At 37.3% G+C, this 15,379-nt stretch overlaps 1 pseudogene; it reads right to left on the bottom strand.

Moving 5' to 3' along the window:
* Positions 1-7,534: 7,534 nt before the first annotated feature.
* On the bottom strand, positions 7,535-8,552 carry LOC112871011 (annexin A2 pseudogene; annotated as a pseudogene).
* Between the last annotated feature and the right edge of the window lie 6,827 nt (positions 8,553-15,379).

Genomic DNA, 15,379 nt, shown 5'->3' with positions numbered 1-15,379 from the left:
CCATAGTCTTCTGTTTGGCAAAAGTCTCTAGAACATAATGTAAACAATAATGATATTCTACTTATAATGAGATTCTAAGCCCTCATATATATATATATATATATATATATATATATATATAATGTATAATATATATTTTGTATAAAATATATTTTATATATTATATATTTTATAGAAAATATATGTGAATATATATGTGAAATATATATATGTGTGTGTGTATATATATATACACACACACATACACACTGTTTGATAACTGAGAATTTTTTTCTCATTTTGCTATTTAGTTTCCTTGGGAAAAAACATATTTTCTACTATTCACCTCTCATGAAATTGTAAAGAATTGTCTATATTATGGAAAAATGTTGCATGCTCCTATAGCATTTAGCCCATATATTTGCATGAATCCTTTCTCTCCTCAGGAATATTAATAAATATACAGATCTTTCTAATGAAACCACTGTAAATCTCTGTTTTAAAACTTTAGTAAATTTTATATTTTAAATAGTCTTAAGCTAAGAACATTACATATATGTATGATAACAGTGTACATTTTAAATTTGACACATCTTGGATTTTTTTGATATGCCATATTATTTACCCTTCCAACCCCCCCAAACAAAAACAAAATAATTGACAACAACCCATAAAAATTAAACTGTTAAAGCAATTATGGGAAATAATATTATCCTTTTTTCTTTATAGAAAAATTAGAAATATTTTTGTAATTTGTGATGCAGGGAGTCTTCTACTTTATAAAGCCTATATTTTTATGAATAGTGTATGGGTAATTCTAATTCTTTCATTGCAAATATATGCTTCAGAACTCAATAGCCATGCTGACTTAATGTCAAAATGTGTTGGTAAAACAATGTCATCATATCATAAAAGATAAAAAAAAATTAAATTCTCAATCATCTAGCTCAAGACTTCCAGATGTTTTGTTGTGGAATCTGTAGTGTCATGGTAAAAATATGAAGATCATGGCTATGCTTTTAGCTAGAGGTAGGGGGGATAGCAGTCCTCAGCTGCGGAGACAATTTGAAAAACACGGGTCCAAAATGTGCAAGCTTTCAGTTAAAAGGAAAATGCTGCAATTGGGGCACCTGGGTATCTCAGTTGGTTAAGCATCCAACTCGATTTTGGCTCAGGTCATGATCTTGTGGTTCACGAGTTCGAACTCCATATTGAGCCCCATGTAGAGCTCCACACTACCAGTGCGGAGCCTGCTTGGAATTCTCTGTCTCCCTTTCTCTCTGTGCTTCCCTGTCTCTATTTCTCTCTCTCTCTCTCTCTCTCTCTCTCTCTCTCTCTCTCAATAAATAAATAAATAAACATTACAAAAGTAAAATAAAAGGAAAATGCTGCAAGGGTAAAGTAGTACTGGCAAAAGTTGCAGTGTCTGGAAATTATTGCTGAGGTATATAGAATTCATTAGAAAGTTTTAAAATTTTCAGTAGCTTATCATATGAGGGAATTGTGATAGAGGAAGGAGATAAGTTTAAAAGAAAAGAATTTTAGGTGCAGACAGAGCTAATCCATCAAAGCCAGTATCACATTTACACAGTAATATTTGTGGAATATTTATAGAACCCTGAGTTCTGTTAGAGCTCCAGACTCCTCCCTGCATCCCTCCTTAAGAAAAATTCAACAAGTGATTTAGTATCAGTGATCGGTTCCTTTACTTGAAATTGTTTCTCAGATTACTTGGCATGTTGGCCGTTGCTTGGCATAGCACAAGTTAGGTAAATTTGGATTTCAGCTCAGATATCAAGGTGAAAAAATGCCCTATAGGGCATCAATGGCTTTTTAGAGGACAGGACAAGGACAGGGGATAGCGATGCAGAGGAGCATCAGGATGAGAGAATGTAGACAGAAAAGTCACCTCAGCAAAGCACTTAGAGTCAGACCAGAATAGGATTTGTATCTTGGATTCAAGAAATGTGCTTTGGGCTCTTCCCTCCTTGCTTCCTAATTGGTAAAACAAAATGGGGATAATAATTGTAGCAGCCTTATAGGGTTCTGTTGGGAACAGAGAAGACAGAACAGTGTGAGATATCCCCTCTCTTACTGCTGTTACCCAAAGAAAGGCAGAGAGACCGAAATAGGACCTGAGGGCTTTGGAGATAAGTTTTACTCAGTGTGCAATTTTGTTTGGGTCTCACACCCAAAGGAGAAAATTGGGGAATTCTGTTTTCTAATATCAAATGCAGTGAGAAAGGATGCACAAGAATATGGAACTGATCTGGCAAAGTTGATGGTGGACAGTCCTCCAACTCGAAGATAATCAGGAAAAGACAAGACAAGATCAAGAGTCTGTTCAAAGGAGCAAGAAAAAACTAAGTGCTTTGGTGGAACTGAAGTGCTGCCACTAAGATACTTGTACATTTCTATTTTGGAGGACTAATGAGCAAAGCTTTAGATAGGAGTTCAGGATGTGATAAACTCAATAAACTGTGTGTAGGACATCAGACTCCTGCAAACCTTAGATGCAGGCTTCTGGGTGGCCTCTGTAGTAGTGTTTCCAGGTGTCTTTGGTACATAACCCAATGCCTGCTTCCTATGACTGCCCTTCAATAAAATCTCCACCTTAATAATTCATCATGGGTATGGTATGTGTTTCTCTCAGAAAACATTTTATGTTACATATATACTCTCATAATCCTACCCTGAGATCAAAGAAATATTTGCTAAGTCGCAGATAAGAAGTGTTATGGCACATTGCAATGCCACATTCTTCAGGGATTTGGTGTTAAGAGATGCCACAGTTCTTAATTTGTTCAGTTTAAGAAGTTGTCTTACTTAGAAAGTGATTTAAATCAATCCTCATTTTTTCTCTGTTCCACTGAAAAGTCCCCAAAGACACAAAAGGTAAACCTGCTGTATGAAAAAATTGGCTGTTCAGTGTAATTCTATTTCAATAAAAACTGTATAATGTTGAGCTAAAAAAAATATTCAAGCTCACTTCCTCTGGGAAATGAGCTTGATAGTAAGAGCAAAGGATTACAGGAAATGTTTAGACTACTTTTGCAGCCAGTGGAGTCTACTGGAAGCTGGACACTGGTTTTCTGTCCTCTACATTGCTGTTAAGTCTGTGTTGTGAGAAATCATCACTTAGGAACAGTAGGAAGTTAGAGAATTGTCTAGCATCCATTTTTCAGTATGGCTACATTGCTCTCTCCTTTCTCATACACAAAAATTCTCTTGTAAAATGACAACGATTGAGGTCCATTGCAGATTTATATATATTTAATGCTATTCACCAAAACATTGTAAATAATGGCTTTACTGTAGGAATAAAACATTTTAAAATTTCATATGGTTAGTGTTATGTTTGGAAAACCACTAAGGATCTGTAACCCGTTTGCTACATTTTCTTTGGGAAATGGTCTACTTCAATGACATTTTCAGCGTGGGGGCTCTATGAAGGTGCTTGGGTAAATGCTCACAAGTGCCAGAGTTCTCTTCTTTTGATTTTAGTATATGTGCTTAAGCAAGCACAAATTTCCTTGTTTTGAAAAATATCACATATGATGTAGATACAATGATTTTGTTTCTTGATACATAGTTCTTGAAGATACACAACAAAAATCACAATATGGTCAGTTAAATCATACTTGTGATAAGACAATTGAAAACTATATTACTATTTAGGAAAATTATTCTGCTTAAGAAGAGACCTGCAAAAAGCTGCCATGGGTGGGTAGGGGGAAAGGGACTCACAGAGCCATTCTCTTTAACGTTTATTTATTTTTGGGACAGAGAGAGACAGAGCATGAACGGGGGAGGGGCAGAGAGAGAGGGAGACACAGAATCGGAAACAGGCTCCAGGCTCCAAGCCATCAGCCCGGAGCCCAACGCGGGGCTCGAACTCACGGACCGCGAGATGGTGACCTGGCTGAAGTCGGACGCTTAACCGACTGCACCACCCAGGCGCCCCAGAGCCATTCTCTTTAGATAGTTGTCCTGAAAGAAATAAATTCTTAGGATCATCTGGGAAGTTGTGGCAGAAATGAGTCTACCACATACTTGTTCTGTTCAAAAACATAAAACTTGGATTCACTGAATATTTGCTTAAAAAATAGTCACTCTTCATAAAGTTAAATGCTTTTAAAGGTATTTCCTTGTGAGCAAGGATTTTGTCTTGTGCCTTCTGGTAACCTCCCTTACATACTTATGTCTATACTTGTTATGTATGTATTTACATCCTCAGTGATTTAAGACTTTATGACACTTTTCACCATTACTCTTCTTAGCTCAGAGAGCTAAAAGTAGTGATTCTTTTCTTTCAAGGATATTTTTCCTTTAAATGTATCAACTTATTTATAATATTATGTGTGTCATAACATTGATTCTTCTCATTGAAACATTGCTTATATTGCAAAAATTAAATGAGTTCCCTTAAAGAATCCTAGAAATAAGTATTGACTTACAAATGACTGTGCAGAACAAACCTCTAGATCAATGAAAGAAATCAAAATGTAAAACTCACAGATATCACACTGGTTAGAATATACATTATATGAAAAATGAACTCCAAAGGCTCCTTCGGTAGCACATACAAGGAGGTGCCTTGACAAAAGGAATGACCCAGTAGTTTCCAAAGAGATTTCAAATAAATGAAAACTCTGAGATATAATTATTTTACTCAGAAAGAAAGGAGAATAACTTCCCTTTCTGCTCCCTAGTGTCATCATAGGTAATAATAAGAAGAGAGAATAAATATATTAATATAAGCTTGTACATAAATACCCTGTTTCTTCATTCTCCATTCTCTTTCTCTCACTTCTTTTCTCTCTTAATTAAGGTTATGTTCTGGGATTAGGGAAGGTATTGACCCTTTAAAAATAAGGTGGAAGTTTCAGAGCTTCATTATTCTTTATGTACTAGAAATTTCTTAGAAATTCTTATGAATCATTTCCATAGTCTAACTATGTGGATGTATCTCTAGATTGTTTGCTGTTTAGCCATCAGGTGCCTTAGTAATCCTACAGTGACTTACATGGATTGTGATATGACTGAGAAACACATTTTAGTGTAGTAATTTGTGGTTGTTCATTACAGAAGTTAACCTTTCCTTACTGATACATGTGCCTACTATGTGTGAGTCACTGATCTAGGACCTAGGGATGGAGCAGAGAAAAAATATGCCCCTCCTTTTATAAAACTTGCAGTCCAAAATAGAGTGGAAGGTAAAGAACAAACAAATATAAAACAGGCGCCAGATACAGTTAAGTGCTAGAAATAATAAAAAAAGCAGAGATAGAGGGGCACCTGGGTGGCTTAGTCCATTGAGCATCTGACTTCAGGTCAGGTGATGATCTCACAGTTCATGAATTCAAGCCCTGTGTTGGGCTCTGTGCTGACAGCTCAGAGCCTGGAGCCTGCTTCAGATTCTGTGTCTCCCTCTCTCTCTGCCCCATCCCCACTCACGCTCTGTCTCTCTCTGTCTCTCTCTCTCAAAATAAACATTAAAAAGCACAGTTAGAGAGTGATGTTGAGAAGCAATTTTATATTTGTGCAGAGAACTGAAGAAAGTAAAGAACCAGGAATATATGTGGAAGGCAAGGGGGAGGATTCCAGCGAGAATATTAATGACAGATATGCTGGTTTGAGAGTGAGCCTAATGTGTTTGAGAAGCAGAAAAGATGCCATGTTACTGAGGGATCTTGCCCAAGAGGGAGAATAACTAGAGATAAAGCCAAAGAAGTGGTGATAGGGCCAGGTCCATTAGGGCCTTGTAGCCCATTAGATGGACTTTAGATTTTACTCTGCTTGAACCTGGAAACGATTGAAAGGTCTTCAGGGGACCAATGGTATGATTTCCCTTAGGCTTTAGGGAAATCACTCTGGTTGCTTTGTGGAAAATAGAATAAAAGGAAACAACAGTGGAATTGAAAAGTTCCGCTAGGAGACACATTGCCTTATTCTGGATTTACTCTCCACCATCTTCTACCTTATTCTATGCCTGTATGGACTCTGTGGATCACATCAAAAGGTTCTATTGACATATGGCCAGCTAATGGGGAGCATGCACAAAGAACTGAGGTAGAAAGTAAGTTCAGGATATTTCTTCCTCATTCTTACTTCTCAAGAGTGACTGCCTCCAACTGGCTGAATTCCTAAATCAAGATCAAATTCCTATCAAACATCCCTCTCAGTCCTAGAACAGCCCCCTTCAATGACCTCTTCAGATTAAGGAGTGGGATCGAGTCCTGTGTTTACCATCTTGGGGATAGTACTTTTCCCCCTTGTATTTCCTTACATTCTTCCATCCTCTTGGTTAATGGTTTAGACTAGGCTTGTAGTGATGGACCTATTGAGAAGTAATATTCAAGACATGTTTTGAAAGTATAGTTGGCAAAATATCTGATGGATTGGATGTGGTATGTGTGAAAAAGAGGAATGAAAAATTAGAAAGTAGGACAAAAGTTCGTCTCTCAGACTGTCATTCTCATTACTGCAAAAGAAGGGAATTATGGCAGTTTTTAGCATTTAGTGAGGATTTAGTTAGCCTTGTTGGGGAGGAAGACCTTCCTCTGCACTATGGTCCTTCTAGCTAGCTGCACTTAAAATCAAATTGACATGAGACAGATTAACAGGAGAAAATCAAATTTAGTAGCATACATATGGGGAATTCACACAGATATAAAATTCCAAAGGAAATGAGGCAACAGGAAACTTATATGAGCTAAGGACAGGGGTAGGATCTGAGGACATAAAGGGGAGGAGGCCATTAGCAGGAAGGTGAAAAGAGAGGTTTTAAAAAAACAAAGTTTGCCCTGTTATGCAAATAAGTTTCTTAGGTAAAGGGGAGTCTCTGTTAATAGCTCTATTCCTGGTACTGGCTCTCCTTACAAATGTAAATTTAGGCAGTGGAAGATCAGGAAGAGGGTTTTTCCTGCATCTGTTGGGTTTTGATTACTTTTAACTCAATATAGTGTTCATGCCAAAGTAGCCCATCCTGGGGCAGCCTGCCTTTGGTCCCTACATTGTTTGCTTGAAAGCAAACCCAGACAGATTTCACTGATTCCTTTATTTTTTCATAGCATGTAATTAACTCTTAACTGGCCAATCATAACTATTCTGGTCTAGTATTTTATTTAATGTGAACGTCAGAATATTAACACAATAACATTTTAAAATAAATGATTGTTATATACATCTTATATTTGTATGCATTTTATTATATATTATACTTATTATATGTATACATGCACATTTTACTTTTACTTGTTTATAAGGTAAAATTCAGTTTATTCATCTGTTTATGACACAGTACACAGGAGGCAAAGTGTTTCACATCATAGATTTCACTTCCAGCTTGTTGGCATGTTCATTTCTTTGGCTAAAAGGAAAGACTAGGTATGAGAGGCAGGCAGTGCTCCATCAACTGAAAGAAGGATGGAGCGGGGGAAATGTCAATGTCATCCTCAGTCCCACAAAGGGACTGTTAGTCACAAACTATTTTCTAGAACTGTTTTCTGGAAATGAAGGAGCACCACCCTGGACTCTCACACCTTCGTGGGCCTTAGTCATCCCCACCACACAGGTACAGCAGGTGCTTTCTGGTAGTCACTCTTCGTGTCTTGTTGGATGCAGGAGTACAGGGACTAGCCATACTTTCTCTTGAATTCAGATCTAATTTGCAACATGTCCACATCACTGTGAGAGACCGTGATTCTAATAATCAGGACTTTCTTGTGAGTCCCCTTGCCCTTCATGGAGTCATACAGCCAGTCAGCAAAATACAGGAGCTTGTTCTGAATGTACTGGACCAGGTTCTGGAAAGCATTTCCCAGGTATCCTTGGACATCCTTCTTGATGCTCTCCAGCATGTCATAAGGGCTGCCGCTCTTGTACCTGTCAAATCCTTTCTGGAAGTGACGTTCCTGTTGGTCATGATGCTGATGCACTTGGGCACATGAGTTCCTTTCCTCTTCACTCCAGCATGATAGAGATCTGAGCATCTTGGACAAACAGTTCATAATCAATGACAGAGCCATCCTCTGCTTTTCTACCTTTTGTGAGGGCAACCATCCAATTATGGACTTTGCCAGATGTGTCAGAAATTATGGGGTCTCTAGATGAGTCTTGTACATTTCCTTGTAGATTTTTAATTTCCTGAAGCTCCTGGTTGGTCCTCAAGCAGATGATCTCAATGAGGGAGCCTTCATCAGTCCCCAGCCCCTTCAGGGAGGCATTCAGCTAAGAAGCATCATACTGAGCAGGTGTTTTAAATAGACCCAAAAAAATCACAGTCTCCAGGTGGCTGAACAAGGCTGACTTCAGTGCTGATGCAAATTCCTTTTTGGTCCTTCTCTTGTGGGCAAAGGCAATATCCTCCCTCCATTCATCACCGAGGTTTGTCAAAATCTTGACAATGGTGACCTCACCCACACTTTTGGTCTTGATGGCCATTTCAATGTTCAGAGCATCATGCTCAGCATCAAAATTGGTGTATGCTTTGACCGACTCGTATGCACTTGGGGCATGGAGTGATCACCCTCCAGACTGAGCTCACAGAGAATTTTGTGAACAGTAGACATCGTGAAAGAAGTTGGGTTGGGCACATAGAGCTGTCAGTGTCCCCAGTTGTGGAGCCACATGCACATTTTTCTTTTATATGCATATTATATGCATAAAATAACATAGCACAAAAATGTGTATTTAGTATATTTTATATCATATACATATAGATTATTTATATACTATTTACATATACAAATGTACACACATACAGAAATGCAGAACAAATAGAAGGTCACACAAAAAATACACTATTCAGCAATGAGAAAAAATGTAGTATTTCTATATGCAACAACATGAATGTGCCTCCACATTATCGATGCTGGGTGTACAGAATACATGTTGCATGATCCCATTTAAATAAAATTCAAAGTCGACAAAACTAATCTGACTTCTGTCACCACCCACTGATGAATGTTGTTCCTTTGTATGATTAAAATACAACTTATTTGGGGGTGCCTGAGTGGCTCAGTCGGTTAAGCATCTGACTTCCGCTCAGGTCATGATCTCACGGTTCGTGGGTTCAAGCCCCACATCAGGTTCTGTGCTGACAGCTCTCTCAGAACCTGGAGCCTGTTGCGGATTCTGTGTCTCCTTCTCTCTCTGCCCCTCCCCCGCTCACGCTCTGTCTCAAAAATAAATTAATGTAAAAAAAAATTTTTTTTTTAAATACAACTTATTTGTCCATACTATTATTGATAAATGTTTGGGCTTTTCCAGTTTGGGTTATTACAGAAAAAGCTTGTATGAATGTGCTTTTGCATTTCTTATGGTGATGATGTAAGCCAGTTAACTTTCCTCAATGATTGAGCCAATTTACCCATCTATCAACAGTGCCTGAGAGTTCCAGGTGTTCCAATTCCTTGCCAATACCTTTGGAGGTCTTTCTCATTGTAGACAGCCTGGGGGATGTGTATGATATTTCACTGTGATTTTAATTTGCATTTCACTGATGACCAATGATTGAGAATGTATAATATGTATACTGGCTATATTAACAGTTTGGTTAAACTGTTTGTGAAGTGTCAGTTCAAGGCTTTGCCTTGCACATCTGTGGCTTAGAGGAGAGTAAAGGACCCTCGGAACATTCGTATGGAAAACTTTGGGATTTCTTCTCAATGAATCCTTCTTCTGCATTTCTCTATCCCCCCAAATCCACCCACTTCAGCTTCCCCAAATCAGATTTCTTTTTCTTCTACCCAGTGATACCACCATTCTACATGGACTATATTTTCCTGGGCCATATTTGGAAATCCCTCTCTCAGGGAGAAATCCTGAGTTAATGTGAGCTAATATTATGTGCTTTCCACATTATAAAATTCTTATCCCCGTGTTGGTTTCCCTCCAGTACCTTAAATAATTATATATTTGTGTACAGATGTAATGGTAGTTTATGGTAGAAGGATGAGCCTGATATCAGTTACTCCATGGTGGCTGTAACCGGTGTCCTCAAGAAATTTTTATTATTCTGTTTATTCTGATTTTATTTTATTTTTATTTATTTTTTTTAACATTTATTTATTTTTGAGACAGAGCATGAACGGGGGAGGGGCAGAGAGAGAGGGAGACACAGAATTCGAAGCAGGCTCCAGGCTCTGAGCCATCAGCCCAGAGCCCGACGCGGGGCTCGAACTCACGGACCGCTAGATCGTGACCTGAGCCGAAGTCGGACGCTCAACTGACTGAACCACCCAGGCGCCCCTGATTTTATTTTTTTTAAGTTGGATGTTCTTTGGTTATTTTCTCAGGTTATCCTAGAGATTATAACATTCATCCTTAATTTTTACTGTTGAATATGAATTAGTATTTTTCCATTTTATGATAATGCTTGAGCCTTTGAACTTTAACTGCTTTTATGCCCCTCTCATCTTTATGTTACTATTGCCCTGCATTTTAATTCTACATATATATTTGATTATGTGCAGTTTATCCTTGGTCTGTAAAAAGTAAATGATCTTTTATTACTTATCCACATATTTACACTTTCTAGTATGCTTTCCTTTTTTCCTGCAAGTCTACCTTTGGATTTAAGATTATTTTCTTTTTACCGAAAAAAATTCATTTTGATATTTCCTTAATTTTTTTCATATTTTGATTGCCTTATTTTTTAGAGGATAGTTTCACGAGGTGTAGCCTTTTAGGTTGGCAGTGATCTTTCAGCATGTTGAAGGTGTCATTCTGTTGTCTACTGGCTTCCATTTCTTCTGTTACCATCAGCCTTGTTTTTGATCTGGTTTGTTGTTATCTGGTGACTTATAAAACTTTATCTTTTAAAAACTTTTAAGTTTTTGCTATAATGTGTCTGAGTAGGATTGTCTTTTTATTTGTCCTGCTTAGGGTTCCTAACTCTTCTTGAACCGCTGGCCTAACTTCAAGGGAGTTTAGCAATATATCAGACAACTTTTGTCCATTTTGAAGAAATCTGATCCCCTGTCTCTTCAAAGCTTCTACTCTGAAACTCTTTCTCCCTCACTTCTAAAACTCCAACTACATGTATGACCTTTTCCTAAAGGTCTTTTCACCATTTTCCATATATCCTTTATTTTCTTTTATATATTTTCTATTGTTTTACTTTCTATGTATCAGTCAGAATATTTTCTACCCTCAAGTTCACCAATTCTTTTTTTCAGCTGTGTCTTATCAGCTGTGATAAATACACACATTGGTTTTTAAAATCCTGTCCACTTATTTTTAAGTTTTTATTTTTAAGTTTCTAGACTTTCTAATTTATTGTGCTTTATGTATTCCAGTGGTGTGGTGAATTATTTCAGCTTATTATGTCATTTACTTTAACATATTGACCACAGTTATCTCAAAGTCTGTGTCTATAACTTCAGTAGCTACAATATTTGAATTTATTTCTGTTTCCATTGTCTGGCTTTTCCCTTTGTCCTGTTCTTTGGCAGTGCCAGTAATTTTTTTAGATTGAATGTTGGACATTGTGCATTGAAAATGCCCTGGTTGCCTCGGAACCTTCTGAGTGACTTCAAGGAACTTTGGTGATCTCCCTTAATCAGATTTTTCACTTCTAACTTTGCAAATATAAATGTCAGAAAGCCTTTTTGTACATTAATGCCTTTCCACTATATGTTGTTTTACATGTACATATTAATACATTATAATTCTAAATTAACTATTTCTGAGCTGGGCGACACAAGTGTTTTTTTTTCCCGTTATTAAAAACTGCTTCTATTAAATATAATTTATCATTCTCTTTATGAAGCTTAATTGTAGCCCAAATCAAAACCCTAAACAAACAAAAATTGAAACTTAGGAAGCAGGGACTAATACTTCACTTATAATTCATAGGCTTCACAAACTTAACAGTTTATACTTCAGACCTCTTTTTCCCATTCCTTTTCTTTATAAGATTCTTTTACTGACCCAGGGCCATCATATACAGATACAAAGAAAATTAACGGTGTCTTTTTACCTTTTATGTTCTTCAAAATCTTATAACATTATGAGTTTGGGCTCTATTGTATGTCTACTGTATTCAGTGAATCAGAAAATTAGACTTTCTCTTTTTGGCTAATGCCAGTCTTATGCTTGTCAGAAGAGAACATATTTTTTAAAAGCCAGATTTCCCACAAAAAATGGATAGATTGTCTTCAATTGACAAATGCAACCTGTTAACATGTATGCTAGAGGAAATTGTGTAAGAAGCTGTTATGTTGGGGATGATGGGTTGTCAGCCTGCTTGGAATATTTTTTTTAAAAAAGGATATTTGATAAGTTTTCAAATTAATATAAACACTGTATGTCTAACCCTCAAATAGTGTTTGCCAAAAATGCTTTGCAGGAGGACTTGACATCAAAAAGTACATCTAAAGAACAGGAGACCAGAAGGACGTGTGCAAGGTAAGCAGGCCATCTCAGATGTACAGATTCAGGATGTAATTATTTCCATTCAGAACATTGCAGGGAATCCTGTTCTGTTTTAATTCTCCCCATCTTGACTGGTGCAGATCTAGTGCCAAAATCCTAATAAAGAATTTGCAGCAAAATAGTCCTTCAGAACTGATTTTCTCCCTGCTGCATTGAATTTCAATTATCTATCCACCACTCTAGAAGTGTGATTTTCCAACTAACATTTCACTGCGAATGCCAGGGGACTCCAGGGGAGAGAGAAGGATGGAGAGCCATCTTGGTCCTTTATCACTTAAAAAAATACACAGACAAAGAAAGATGAAAGCAGTTCAACACCTATAATCCCTTAAGAAGAAGACTGAGGACCTGGCTGTCAACTTAAATACCACCTGAGAGCACACAAAATAAATGAAAGGATGTAGGTCCTTCTGTGAAAGTCAGTGTCCCTGGAATTCAAAAGATACATCAGACATGCTGTCCTTGAAGCATGACACAAAGAATGGCATTGAGAAAGGCCAGCTCACAAGACAGCAGAGATAAGTTTTGAGACCCTGGGGCATCAAAGCAAATTCAAAATATCTGAATTTCCAGAATTATTGACTGTGAAGTTTTTAAGGCTCCTTCTGTCTGCAGTGCCCTTTTCTGCTCTTTCTTTGAAAAAAAAGTAAATAGTACAAGCCCTACAGGATCTCTCTTAGCACATTGCTGAGCACATTAAGATCATGAAATGTGAAGTTAGACAGGCCTAGGTTCAAATCCCAGCTCTGCTACTTGCTAGCTCAATGAACTGGGTCAATATGTTCAACCATCATGAATCTCAATATCTTTATTGGTAAGTTCCTACCTTACAGGCATATTTAATCTATTGACAATGGAACTAAATCTCGTGGGTAAATTTATAGACATTTTAAAGAGATATTTGAAAAATCAACTTTGTGCTTTGGAGGTTGAGATTATAAAATATAGGCTGGCCACAACCGAGCAATCTTTCAGACTGTGCCTTGATTAGTAACCTTCATTTCATTCCATTCCCATGGGTATAGGGTGGAAGGCAGCGGATTTGAAGTGGTCTGTATAACAAGATACTAGTGTGAACACTGTAAAAGCAGAACTATCCTATGCATTCTTTGATACATAATTATCACAAAGAGTCATTGGCACCTGCTACATTTAGGGCAATGGGTTGGGTGCTGGGAATTCAACCCTCCTCAGGGTCAGCCAAGAGCTAGACATCTAATTAGCACTGAATTACAACCATACCTCATCCCCACACATATACACAAGAATTGCTATTACTAAATCATATTTAGTCATGATAGTATCTGCTTTTATCGACAGTGTTATAAGAAAGATCCAGAAGAAATTTGTTGAAGTGCGAAAATGCTGTTTACTAAATCGGAAAATCTTCTCCTTAAAAAGCCCCCAGCATAAAATTCTGCATGACTCTAGTTTAAAGAATAGTTGTAATTCTCTTAAGTAATGGGTTGTTTCTATCCAGTGGATATTGCGACTCTTAAGTGACAATGATTCCTTGTTTGCAATTGGTTTCTGGAAAATAAAACACTAAACAATGGCCCAATCATGGTAAAAATGAAAGTCACAATATACTATTCATGTTAACGTCTTATAATTTGGGTATTTTTGAAAATCTTCCGAAACATTTTCTGAAACAAAAGGTATAAATATTACCTAATAAACTGATCCTGAACCATTTTCAAAAAATTGCCTGGGAGAGAGGATGGCTGCACTATAACTGAGCTAAATGAAGTGGTATCTGCAGATGAGAGTCAAACCGAAGAAAGCATTTTGTGTCCTATCACATTCTTCTGCTTTTTCTTATACCTCAGTTCTGCACCAACATTGCTTTGCAGAGAAAAGTAGAAGAAAGAGGGAAAATGTGCTGTTGGCTACAGAGTAATTCTGGAAAACTTGTCCACATTAGGCTTTCAGATGGCAACTCTGGAAATGCATGCCATTTCTTGAGTACATGATAGGGAAGAATCAGTGGGTAAGACAACGGAGAGCCTAATCACGTGCCGCAAGGCACAGGTTCAAATTCCCTTCCAGCTATAGCACTGTGCCCTAGCCTGAATTGTGTTTGTACATGATAAAGTCAAATTATTTAGCAAAAAACAATCAGAGGAATAAGCTCTAACAGCACTTTCAAATTCTGTTGTTGTTGGAAAACAGCTACATGCCAAAGAATGAAACTGGACCACTTTCTTACACCATACACAAAAATAACTCAAAATGGATGAACAACCTAAATGTGAGACCTGAAACCATAAAAATCCTCGAGGAGAACACAGGCAGTAACCTCTTTGGCATCAGCTGTAGCAACATCTTTCTAGATGTGTCTCCTGGGACAGGGAAACAAAAGCAAAAATAAACTATTGGGACTATGTCAAAATAAAAAGCTTCTGCACAGCAAAGGAAGTAATCATCAAAACTAAAAGGCAGCCGACAGAATGGGAGAAGATATTTGCAAATATCATTTGCAAAAGACATATCTGACAAAGAGTTAGTATCCAAAATGTATCAAGAATTTATACAACTCAGGGCACCTGAGTGGCTCAGTCAGTTAAGTGTCCGACTCTTGATTTTGGCTCAGGTTATGATTTCAGGGTTCTTGAGATTGAGCCCCCTTGGGATTCTTTCTCTCTCCCTCTGCCCTCCTCCACTATCTCTCTCTCACAAAATGAATAAGTAAACATTTAAAAAAAGGAACTCCTATAACTCAACACCAAAAAACAAAAAAGCCAAAACAAAATAAATAATCCAGTTAAAAGATAGAAGACATGAACAGATATTTCTCCAAAGACATCCAGATGGCCAACAGAAACATGAAAAGATGTTCAACATCACTTATCATCAGGGAAATGCAAATCAAAAGCATAATATCACTTCACACCTGTCAGAATGTCTAAAATCAAAAACACAAGAAACAACAACTATGGTGGGAGTGTGAAGAAAAAGA

The sequence above is a fragment of the Puma concolor genome, chromosome B2 (genome assembly GCF_028749965.1).
Source record: "Puma concolor isolate L17-30 chromosome B2, mPumCon1.1.hap2, whole genome shotgun sequence".
In the NCBI taxonomy this organism is placed as follows: Eukaryota; Metazoa; Chordata; class Mammalia; order Carnivora; family Felidae; genus Puma; species Puma concolor.
This window is presented reverse-complemented; position numbering and strand designations above follow the sequence as displayed.